Source organism: Pseudorca crassidens, chromosome 3 (genome assembly GCF_039906515.1).
Source record: "Pseudorca crassidens isolate mPseCra1 chromosome 3, mPseCra1.hap1, whole genome shotgun sequence".
Classification (NCBI taxonomy): Eukaryota; Metazoa; Chordata; class Mammalia; order Artiodactyla; family Delphinidae; genus Pseudorca; species Pseudorca crassidens.
Genome location: NC_090298.1, coordinates 65,115,431 through 65,126,379, shown reverse-complemented (window position 1 = coordinate 65,126,379; position 10,949 = coordinate 65,115,431). Strand labels below are relative to the sequence as shown.

The window sequence follows — 10,949 nt, the reverse complement described above, 5'->3', positions numbered from 1 at the left end:
CAGGATGTCGAGAATACTTCTTAGAAATTTTTCAAGGCGATGACTCCCAGCCATTCTCCATAAAAGGGGTATTTTTGCATTTCATGTACTATCCCAAGAGTGGATGTAAGAAGCAGTTTGTTTTCACTCTGCAACAAGGGAATTGACCTAAACAATTTGTCTTGCATTTCATAATGACCACAGTAGTGAACTAAAACCTTTTTTTCTATATTTGGTTCTTCTATGATACAATTTTGCAAGTTAATACACATAAGCTTTTCCTAAAAGGTCAAATGATTTTTTTCTTTGAACAGTGTACACTCTTTAAAGTTTTTAACTCTTCTGAAATGGGTCATAAATCCAAGCTAAACTCTAATTGATAGTTAAGTACTTTCCATGTATTTCAAAGAGTTCTAAAGAACAAGTTGGTGTAATTAAGTGGTAAATATTATGGCACACTACATTATCACTCTAGGTTATGTTATATAGCACATATAAGGCATTTTCATCCTAGATATTGAAGATGCCATACAAAGTGAGTCTGTAATTCAGATGTCTCAACAACAACTGTTTAAAAAGTGATTTTTGTTGCAGCTGAATTCAGAACCCAAAGCCCTTCTGATTATCCACTGCTTAGGCAGAATACAGGCAGAAGAGAAAGTGTTACTGTGTTTATGTGCTTCAACTCTCCCCTAAAAGGATTATTTCCAGGAGTGGGTAGGAAGACCAAGCCTACAGAAATCTTGGCAAACTCTTATTCAGGAGGACTATAGAGATTTCATGGATCTTGCTGTTGTTTGCCAGGAGGTATTACCTTCCTCCAAATTCCATTCATGCAGCTGGTTTCCTCTTTTCTCCTGGGGTAAACTTCACAGTAAATATACACATCAATTAGTGCCATGCGGAACATTTCTTCATTCCAGGTGACGATTAGCCTATAATCTGCAATGAGGAAGGAGTCGGTCATAAAAATTGAATGCAGGCTCAGTCGTCACAGTGCTGGGTTCAAATCCTGATTCTGTCTTAGCAGCAGTGTAACCTTGAGTCAGTCTTAAGTTCCTCATTCATAAAATAGTGCAGAAGATAAAAAAAAATACATACCCATTGTTCACCATCTCGCTTCATTAGTATCCCCATCAAATGCACCCCGAAGCTCTCATAAGATCTGGATGGACCTCTAACTGGCCTTTGGAACAGTCTGTGAATTTCCTTTCCCATGGCAGCTAAAGGATCGCATTTCTCTCTAAAAGTTAATACCTTACACTCAGTGTAATACCTTATACTCTCATCTAATGTTTGACCCATCAAAACCTAAGCAAAGACTCAGAAGTCAGACAGCCAGTTTCTCAGATGTCCCATCAGACAGCTGTATGCAGTTGCTTAGACAGTGGTCAGTGATGACCAGGTGTTGTTGCCAACCTCATTCACTGAGCAGCTTCTCATCTTCTCAATTAGACTGGGAGTTTTCTGACTACAGGCTCTAGCAGTCTCATAGGTCCTTGTATCCCTCTGGGTACTAAGTGCAACACAGTACTTTGAAAATAACAGATTCTCAGCAAATGTTTGTGGTTTGGTTATTTTGAGAAAGAGTTCTGGGGTGTTTATAACAAAACAGGTTCAGATTGAAGAAACAGGTTCAAAACAGGCCTATAAAGGCTTTCTCAAGGAGAATTCTGTTTGGTCACTAATGTAGTAACAGCTCATTTTTCTTTTCTTTTCCTTTGTTTTTTCACTCTGGCCCTGTCTCAACTATACTAGTTTAAAATACCTTTAATTGGTTTTTATCATATTTGAAAGTGCAATAAATTCTCATTAAAAATAAGGCTAGGTACACCTGAAACTAACACAACATTGTAAATCAACTATACTTCAATGAAAATTTAAAAAAAAAAGTCTACATAGATGGGCTTTCCCCATTTTCCACATACCTGTTAGAAAATGATTGCTAATACTTTGGAACATACTCTTCCAAGTTGTTTTATTTATTTATGTTTTTGATGCACGTATTAACACTTATTATTATTTCATAGGAACATGGTTACACTGTTCATTGTCTTTTGGAACTTGCTTTTTTTCATTTAACAATGCATTGTGAATGTTCCTCCATGTCAACACACACTTCATTCTTTTTTAGAGCTGCATAGTACAAGTTTCTTGTGATCCAACTATTCATTATCACTATCTGAAGCCCTGTAGTTGCTAAGTTGTATAGGAAAGCAGAAATAGGTCATAACAGGAAAATATCCACTAATGAACTGGTCACTTACTAAATTAGTCCCTACTCAAATAGCCCTCCCGATTTAATACCAGCATTTATCCCCACTCAGCCAATTTTGCTGATTGTAGATGTTATAAACATCCAACAATACAATGTAAATAAAATGCATTTCAGCTGCCATGTAAAATTGCTAATCTTGCAAAAGATGCAGGATTTTATGAAGTCATTGAAAGTGATTCTGGAGAACTGCTCCATAACAAAATGAGTATACGGCAGTGTTAGACCAGTTAACAATTAAAGATGAGAAAAACAACAAGGATGATAAGAGGATAAGTTCTTCAAAAGGAAAATTATTTGAATATCAAAGGATTAAGAGAGGCTCTCAGGAAAATTGATGAAGCCCTCACATCTTTTTTCAAAATGACCTTTGTATGATTCTGCTATAAAAGTCAGTGTGAAGTAAAGTGTGTCAAAATTTGCTATCAAGTAATTTTGCTAGAAAAATTAAGCCCCTCACCAAATCAACACTTGATTTATCCTTTGTTTATTCTAAAAATTAGAGCATAGTTGCAATTAGAGTTGTTATATGTATATCTTCAAAGATAAATCATATTTAAAGATAAGATAATCTTTAATTTTTTCAAAACAAAGTCTCAATCAAAACCTTTTTTTTCATTCTTCATTTTACAATGCTAAACTCTATTTATTACTTTTGCAGCTTTCATCAGCCATATAATGGCAAACAAAAGAAACAGACGCTGAAAATAAGGCTCCTAATAGACTAATCAGATTCCCTACTTCTGTCTCCATGAGATATTTAGAGGCAGGACAGGCCACTTTGCAAGAAGTGAAGCCCCAGGGTGGTTGGATAATTCACGGGAGGGAATAGGCCTTAAGAAAGGAGACAGGCAGTGGACTTCCTCTGGCACTAATCCGGCACATTGATGTTTGGGCCTAATGTAATTTGAAAAAAATAAAAAAGATGTAACCTTATTTGTGTCCAAGCTGGTAAAGCAAGTTATACCAGTTAAATGTGGGTATATCAGGATTTATTTTTAGCAGTTACCTACTCACTGATATTTGGGTTGTTTCCAATTTTTTGCTACTAGAACCGATGTGGCAATGCACAACTTGGTGCACTTGTATAAGCATCTCTGTAAGAAGAATTCCTAGAAGTGAAATTCCAGGGCTTGGCAAAAGATTTAACATTAAAAATGTTAATAGGCATTAGCAAATTGTCCTGCCATTTAATGCCACCTACAGTATTGGAGAATGCCTGTTTCTCCACACCCTTCACAAAGGAACTACTATCACTTTTTTGCCAATCTGATTGCAAAAACACGCTATGTCCATTGTTGTTTTCATTTTCAATAATATAAATTCTTGATGTGCAAGATAAACATTGCTTACTGCCTGCTTAGAATCTTTAGAAAGCGCCTCATTATAGACTCTGGAAAATCTGCATGAGAGATGCAGGGAGAGATCATCTCAGCCCTGGTAATGAATGGGCAGGAGCTAAAAAAATGAGCTTACCATGCATTCATCTGTTTAAAAAATCTCGTTTTGAAACTATTATAGTCATTGCTCACACAGGGTAAAGTGTTTATAGTCAGTAATAGAAGATGGAGATAACCTTTTTTTTGCAAATTCCTGATTGCAGGACTGTGAGTTCCTTTACAGATTTTAAAATATGTGAACAGGTGAGGTCAGTAGATCCTGAAACTAGATGCCTGATGTTATCCAAACCCATACGCTTTCCATTAGGATTTTGGCCAAAGAAAGTGGCTGCATTCTAAGTGAAAATTTCTTAGGTATATGGAGGACCTAAAAAAGAAACAAAAAATATCCACTAGAGTGTGCATTTGTCACAACCCATCAAATGGTAAATTAAGATGTGTGCATTTCACTGTGTGCAAATTTTACATAGGAAAGAAACCATAGAGTCCTCAAAAAATTAAGCATAGAGTTACCTTACAATCCAGCAATTCTACTTCTGTAAATATACCTAAAAAAAATGAAAGCAGGGACTTGAACAGATAACTGTACACTCAGGTTCATAGCAGCATTATTCACAATAGGCAAAAGGTGGAAGCAACCAGCTGTCCACTGATGGATGAAATGATAAACAAAATGTGCTATGTACATACAACAGAATATTATTCACCCTGAAGAAGGAAGTTCAGACACATGCTACAATGTGGATGAAACTTGAAGACACTATGCTAAGTGAAATAAGCCTGTCACAAAAAGACAAATATTATATGATTCCATTTATATGGGTACCTTAAATAGTCAAATTCATAGAGACAGAAAGTAGGGTGTGGTTGCCAAGGGCTAGTGGGAAGGGAGAGTGGGGATTTACTGTCTAAGGGTGTAGAGTTTCAGTTGGGGAAAATGAAAAGTTCTGGAGATGGATGTGGTGATGATTGCACAACAAGGTGAACGTACTTCATGCTACCAAACTGTATACTCACATATGGTTCAAATGCTAAATTTTATGTTATGGATATGTTACCGCACTAAAAAAATGTTTTTAAAATCCAAAAACAAATATTGAACTCTAATGATAGGCATGCTGAAGTGTCTGGGGGTGAAATGTACTGATGTCTTTAACTTATTTTGAAAGGTATCAAGAAATGAAGATGAATTGACAGATTGATAGAGGAACGAATGAATGTGATACAGTAAATATAGCAAATGTAAAATGTAAATGTATGGGTGTTCACTGTGCCATTCTTCCAACTTTTCTGTATGAAAGTTTTCTTAATAAAATGTTTGGGGGAAATGATCTAGGCTAAAAAAATAACTAGCAAATGAAGGACTCTTTTCACCACAAATTCACATTTTGCTTTTGTTAATTATGGAGAATAATTTTGCCGCGGAGAGATCTTCAAGCAGATTTAAAGAAATAGGACTTATTTTTTTGTTTGTTTTTAATAACGGTGAGACAGAAACATTTATTAAACAAGTATGGGACAGGTATTGATTCACAAGTGACTCCATGATATTAAAAAAAGAACTCAATATCGCCAAAGTTGATAAGCATCTCTGTATATCAAAGGTAAGAATCATGGTTCAGCTTTTTCTTCCATTTGTAGGATTTGAGCATGTGCAGAGGGAAAGAACCCCAGCCTACTCAGTCAAATGGAAAAGGTGACATAAATAGATTGGCTATGATGACATGCAACTCTACAGTGTTTGAGAGACTGGAGGTCCTCCTGATAAATACTAGCTCATTGCAGAAGTATAGCAGATTATAAATAGCAGCTCTTCATCTCCTCATAGAAACATTTTAGAGAGCTCTACATTCCTTTTCTTCAGTTCATTAAAAAGTAAACAGAGAGAGATGGCCTTCGTTTCTGGGATCTCTACATTGCAGCAGAGGCAGTTTTTATAATTAGAGAAGCATGTGATCATCCTATCCAATAACATTCTTATTGCAGTGAAGTAAACATCCAAAGTTTCAGAGGGGCAAACTCAGTGCCTACAGGGGCAGGAAAGTGACCCCAATGAGTAACACAGGCCAGTCCAAGAAGGAATTGTGACCTCCTAGAGAACGCTTATCCTGACTAAAAAAGGAGTCCATGACTCAGTGGTAGCCAACTGGCCCAAGATAGCCAGATACATCAGTTTTTTACGAGCAGTCTGAAATCCATGTTTTTATGTGAAATCTTCCAAAATTAAATGCAGGCAACAAATTCAAATGTTTTCAACAATACTGTGTGGGTCAAACAAAACGCTTTTTTGACTTCTGGGGTCTATAGGTTGGCTCCCCAAATGTGACCTCTAATGTATGTGTATAGGATGGGGTAGTCCAATACTCTTTGGTGCTAAAATTCAGTAGAATTCAGATCTAGCAATGTTTCAACTCTTTGGGATTATATGCTTACACCCACTGTCCTCAGTTTCTCCCTTGTAAATGTGGAATATGAGTTGTTCAGGTCTTTACCACTTTCCATAGAAAACAAACATTTGACCACTGCAATGTTTGCAAAATTCACACAGTAAAAGTGTCTGGAAAACGTGCTTTGTGTCATGAACCTCTTGTGTCCCCCCAATGAGGTGAATTGACAAAAATATATAATTCATGGAGTCCTCAACTTACTCACGTGTAAAAATCCCCATTACGTGTTTGAAACTAGAAAAATATTCTCCCATAGGATGATAGCTACCATTGAATGAGTGCTGTCTCTGGATCATTTACTGTCTGAGGCCCCTTATATATTTAGCTTTAAATTTTTTTACATTATTCTCCCAACTTTACAGATGAGGAAAGAATGGGCCCAGAATAGGTGCATGACTTGCCAAGCTGGTAAGTGTCAGAGCCAGGAATCGAGAACACATGAGCATCAGGCCCCAAGCCCTGCTGTTCTTAATTCTTCATCACCATAGTACCTATGATTGGTGTTCTACCTGGTGCTAAGGCAGTCTGAACAGGCTGCAAGGTACTACTATATCCATAATGTACTTGTAGAACTATATTCTTTTCTTTTTTTTTTTGGTACGTAGGCCTCTCACTGTTGTGGCCCCTCCCGCTGCGGAGCACAGGCTCCGGACGCGCAGGCTCAGCGGCCATGGCTCACGGGCCCAGCCGCTCCGCGGCATGTGGGATCTTCCCGGACCGGAGCACGAACCCATGTCCCCTGCATCGGCAGGCGGACTCTCAACCACTGCGCCACCAGGGAAGCCCAGAACTATATTCTTAATACTCAACTTCCAACAGAACCCATCCTCAGGTATGATTATGCTTCTTTTTTATTTACTTCCCTTGCTTTTATATAGGAAAAATATGTTTAATTACCCAGGTGATGCATAGATACATTCTCAGTGTGAAATATCCAAACAACACAGCAGCCTACGAGGCAGGAAGGAAAATTCCCCTTGGCTTTCTCCTCCAACACTGATCCCTCTCCCTCTCCAATCTCTGCCTCTAACACTGTTAATAGCATGGCTTCTTTCTTCCAGACTTTTCCTATGCATTTCCATACATACATGTACATATATAAATATGCATGGAGCTATGTTTCTATGGTAAAGACATTCAGAATTCCACCTTGGGATGTCAGCACACTTTTCTCTTGCAGCCCTGGCAACTTCCCCAGCTCCAAGTCAAGGTTGGGAGGGTCTGGCGTGAGGTGGGGAGGGAGATGCCTGAATTAGTTATCTCCTGCTACATAACAAACCACCCCACAGTTTATCAGCACAAAACAACGAACGTTCATTATCTCCCAGTTTCTGAGGGGTCAGGAATCCGGGAGCATTCTAGCAAGATGGTTCCAGCTCAGGGTCTCTCAGGAGGCAGCATTCAAGATGTCAGTTGGGGCTGCAGTCATTTTGAGGGTTCATTGGGGTTGGAAGATTCACTCCCGATTTGGCTCATTCAATGGTTGTTGGCTGGAAGGCCTCAGTTTTTCGTTGGCTGTTGAGAGGAATCCACAGTTTCTTGCCATGAGGTCTGCTCCATAGAGCTGTTTGGGCGTTCTTATCACATAGCAGCTAGTTTTCCCCAGAGTGAGCAATCTACAATTCACGAGGGACAACAAGGAGGAAGTTGCAATGTCTTTTATGACCTGGTCTTGGAAGTCACAGACCATTGCGTCCACCAAATCCCATTCATTAGAAGCCAGTCTTTACATCCAGCCCACACTCAAGGGTATGGGGGTCAGGCTCCACCTTTTGAAGAAAGGAATGTCAAAGAACTTGTGGACATATTTTCCAACCACCTCCAGGGCCATTTTGTGGGGGACCAAAAAAAAGGACCAAGGCAGAGTCTAAGGTCAGGGCAGAATCTTCTGAGTAACAGGGAGGAGGGGAGAGGTGCAGAGATAATGAGGCAGCAGGGTGGTGAGAGGTGGAATAGCATGGCTGGCGATCCTGGCTGCACATTAGAATCACCTGGGGAAATTTCAAAAGTCCTCCTGCCCTGGTCCCCACTACAGATCAATGAAATCCGTATTTCTGAGATGGAGGCCCAGGTATAAATAATGTTTAACAGCTCTTCAAGTGCAGCCTGAGTTGTCAACCATGTAAAGGCAGAGGTGCTGGAGTCCAGCTGAGTCTGGGCTCCAGTCCAAACTATGCCAATTAAGTATCGTGTGATCTTAGGCAAGTTAATTAGCTTTTCTGTGCCTCATCTGTAAAATGGGGATATTAATAGTACTTCCTCATGGGGGTGTTGTGAGGATCACCTGGGTTAATAACCCATGTAAATTCCTTGAACAGTTCCCTGCACAGTAAGTGCTGGGTAAATGTTACTATTGTGATTATTAGTAGCATTTGCTGGATTTTTCCTCCCCCTTTCCAAGTGCCTAAACCCCGAGAGGCGTGTGTCTTCCTGTGCCCCACCCTCCTCCTTTTCCCTTGAGAGGAAAGTACATATACTCTTCAGCATCCTGCTCAGTCTCAACAAGCCCTGCTGGCCCTCAGGTAAGCTGGGGAGCTGAGCTGTTGCCCCGAAATGGTGGACGTAGACATAGAAGAACCTCCTGCCTGTCGGGAGGTGGCAGGAGAAAGGAGCCCTCGGGGTGGGAGAGGAAGGGAAATGCCCCTCTGCCTCACAGGGAATTGAGAGACAACATATTATATGTCACATGCCTTGCAGTTCCTTCAAGAAGCCTTTCCTGATCTCTATTTCTCTGAACGCCTACAATATCAACACAGTCCCTAAATTACCTGCTGCCATGTATCTGCTGTCTGTGTTTTCTTTCCTTCACCCAGTAAGTTCTTTTAGAGACGAGAACTTTGTCTTCTGGGAGAAGTATCAGTAAATGGAAGGAGGGGAAGATGAGGAAGGAAAAAGGGATGTCTTGTTTGGATTATAGATACCTCTGTAAGCTTTAGAAACTTACATGTGTGTATTTGGAAATGTACTCTGTTTCTTTAACTCTCTCTTCTTTTCCCCTCACACCCCTACAACACCCCTTCCTCTAACCACCATTTTCACGGAAAAATAGCACGAGTCTTCTTTCTCCTGCTTTTACAGCAGAGGTTAATAAATTGTCACGATTACAGGGTATTCCCAGCTGATACTGATGAGGCAGGTACAGACGTAAACTAATGGGTTATTTCCTATAAAGAAATGTGTTTTCCAAGCATAAAAGCACTACTCTGTGGTAAAGTAGATTTAGTTTTTTCAAGCCTGCTAAGATAGAAGTTGAGGGGTGGGGGAGGATAAAGAATAAAATAATTAAACTATAAAGCTAAACTATAAACAACTATAGGATTGTTGACGGAAGTCCTACACAAATTTTTTCCCTGTTCAACATTAAAATAGTAATAATTTGAATAGAATGTATCTTCATTCACTGCTTTTTAAAAACAAAATCCCTCTATTCTGCAAGTTTATAATTTGAATCTTAAAAGTTAAAAATCTTTTAAATAAAATATATTAAGCAAAAACATAGTTAAAGCCCCTGCTGTTTGTTAAGTGTGCTTTTATAGTAAATGTGGATGACAAAGGAGAACATGGTATTAATAGTTAAAACTGTGACAGTAAAGGGCCTAATTTCAGTGGCACTTGGGCTTAGTTTTCTAATATAGACGCGAACATGATAGCTAAAAATTCTGAGAAGGTGAGACCTGATCTCGTGTATACCAGTGGTATCAATACATGCTATCTTGTTAGCAAGCATCTAGATGCTAGAAAGAGGTCACTCTAGATTCTGATTTCTCCTCAGTTCATTCATTTCTGCCAATGCAGGGAATCCTGGAATTTAAGCCTTATAAGCTAGAAATATAATCAGCCCTAAACCTAGGAATTATTCTAGAGAAGTATGGCCTGGATGGTTAAGGTTATAATAACTGTTACTTACATAAATAGCTGATTTTACTGTTCTGGTTAAATGATTCCCATGTGTCCTTCTGAAACTTTCTGCAGTCATTCTTCATTGACTGCCATCTCAGCTATTTGAGAAGAAAAAAATGATGTACTCAAGCCTTCTTCATCAATGAGCTCAGCCAATAACCCAATAGAGGGTTCAGTGGGCACCACTGACCTTCCCAGGAAAGCTACCAGCCTGAAAATGGAGAAAACATGGCACAGAGACACTGCAGTAAAATTCAAGAGACTAAAATAAACTCAGTGAGCCTGCCTGGTTGCTAAACACTGAATACATTTAAGTGCTATTTCGACAAGAGAGCATGGCGGCTTTTTAAGAATTTCATTTTTAAAACTCTAGTACGATTTTGTTCTTCTAACAGCATCATCCTGTGTCTGTGTTTGTTCCCAGTGAGGTCATTATTAAGTGAATTGAATTATTGTTCTGTTCAAATGACCTGTGAATTCAACAACGTGAGCCGAGCCCCAGCAAGAAATGTTTTATGTATTATTGGGAGATGGCCATCTGTGGCACAAACCGGGCCTCCCAACACGCAGAAATGTTGGGAGATAGTTTATGTTCAGTTTTATCTATGATCAGAATTCCATTTATAAGCTTTTTTTCATCCACTTGTCAACACTGTTCACTATAGCAACACTGAAAACGGCCAGAAATGAACAGATTTATCAGAGCACTGTGAGGTCAGACTGTATGTTTCAATTACTGTATATTGGATTTTTATCATACATTTTAAATTTTGTCCATAAAAATAAGAACAATGTAGTAATAAAAGTGGAAGTAGTTTTCTCTGATCAACTTCCAGTTATTATATGTTACAAAGTGAACAAGCTAGATTGCATGACTTTTATTAGATAATGTCTCACATTATACATGTATATTTTAAACATAACATTGGTTGTCCATGCCAAGAAACA

General features: G+C 38.9%; 1 long non-coding RNA gene across 1 annotated transcript; it reads right to left on the bottom strand.

The window, feature by feature from the left end:
- Nucleotides 1-897: 897 nt before the first annotated feature.
- On the bottom strand, nt 898-10,100 carry LOC137220728 (uncharacterized). Its single transcript, XR_010941763.1, has 3 exons — nt 10,009-10,100; nt 4,168-4,202; nt 898-921 (listed from the first exon to the last, which is right to left on the bottom strand). It is a non-coding gene; the product is annotated as an uncharacterized lncRNA (long non-coding RNA).
- Nucleotides 10,101-10,949: the final 849 nt, after the last annotated feature.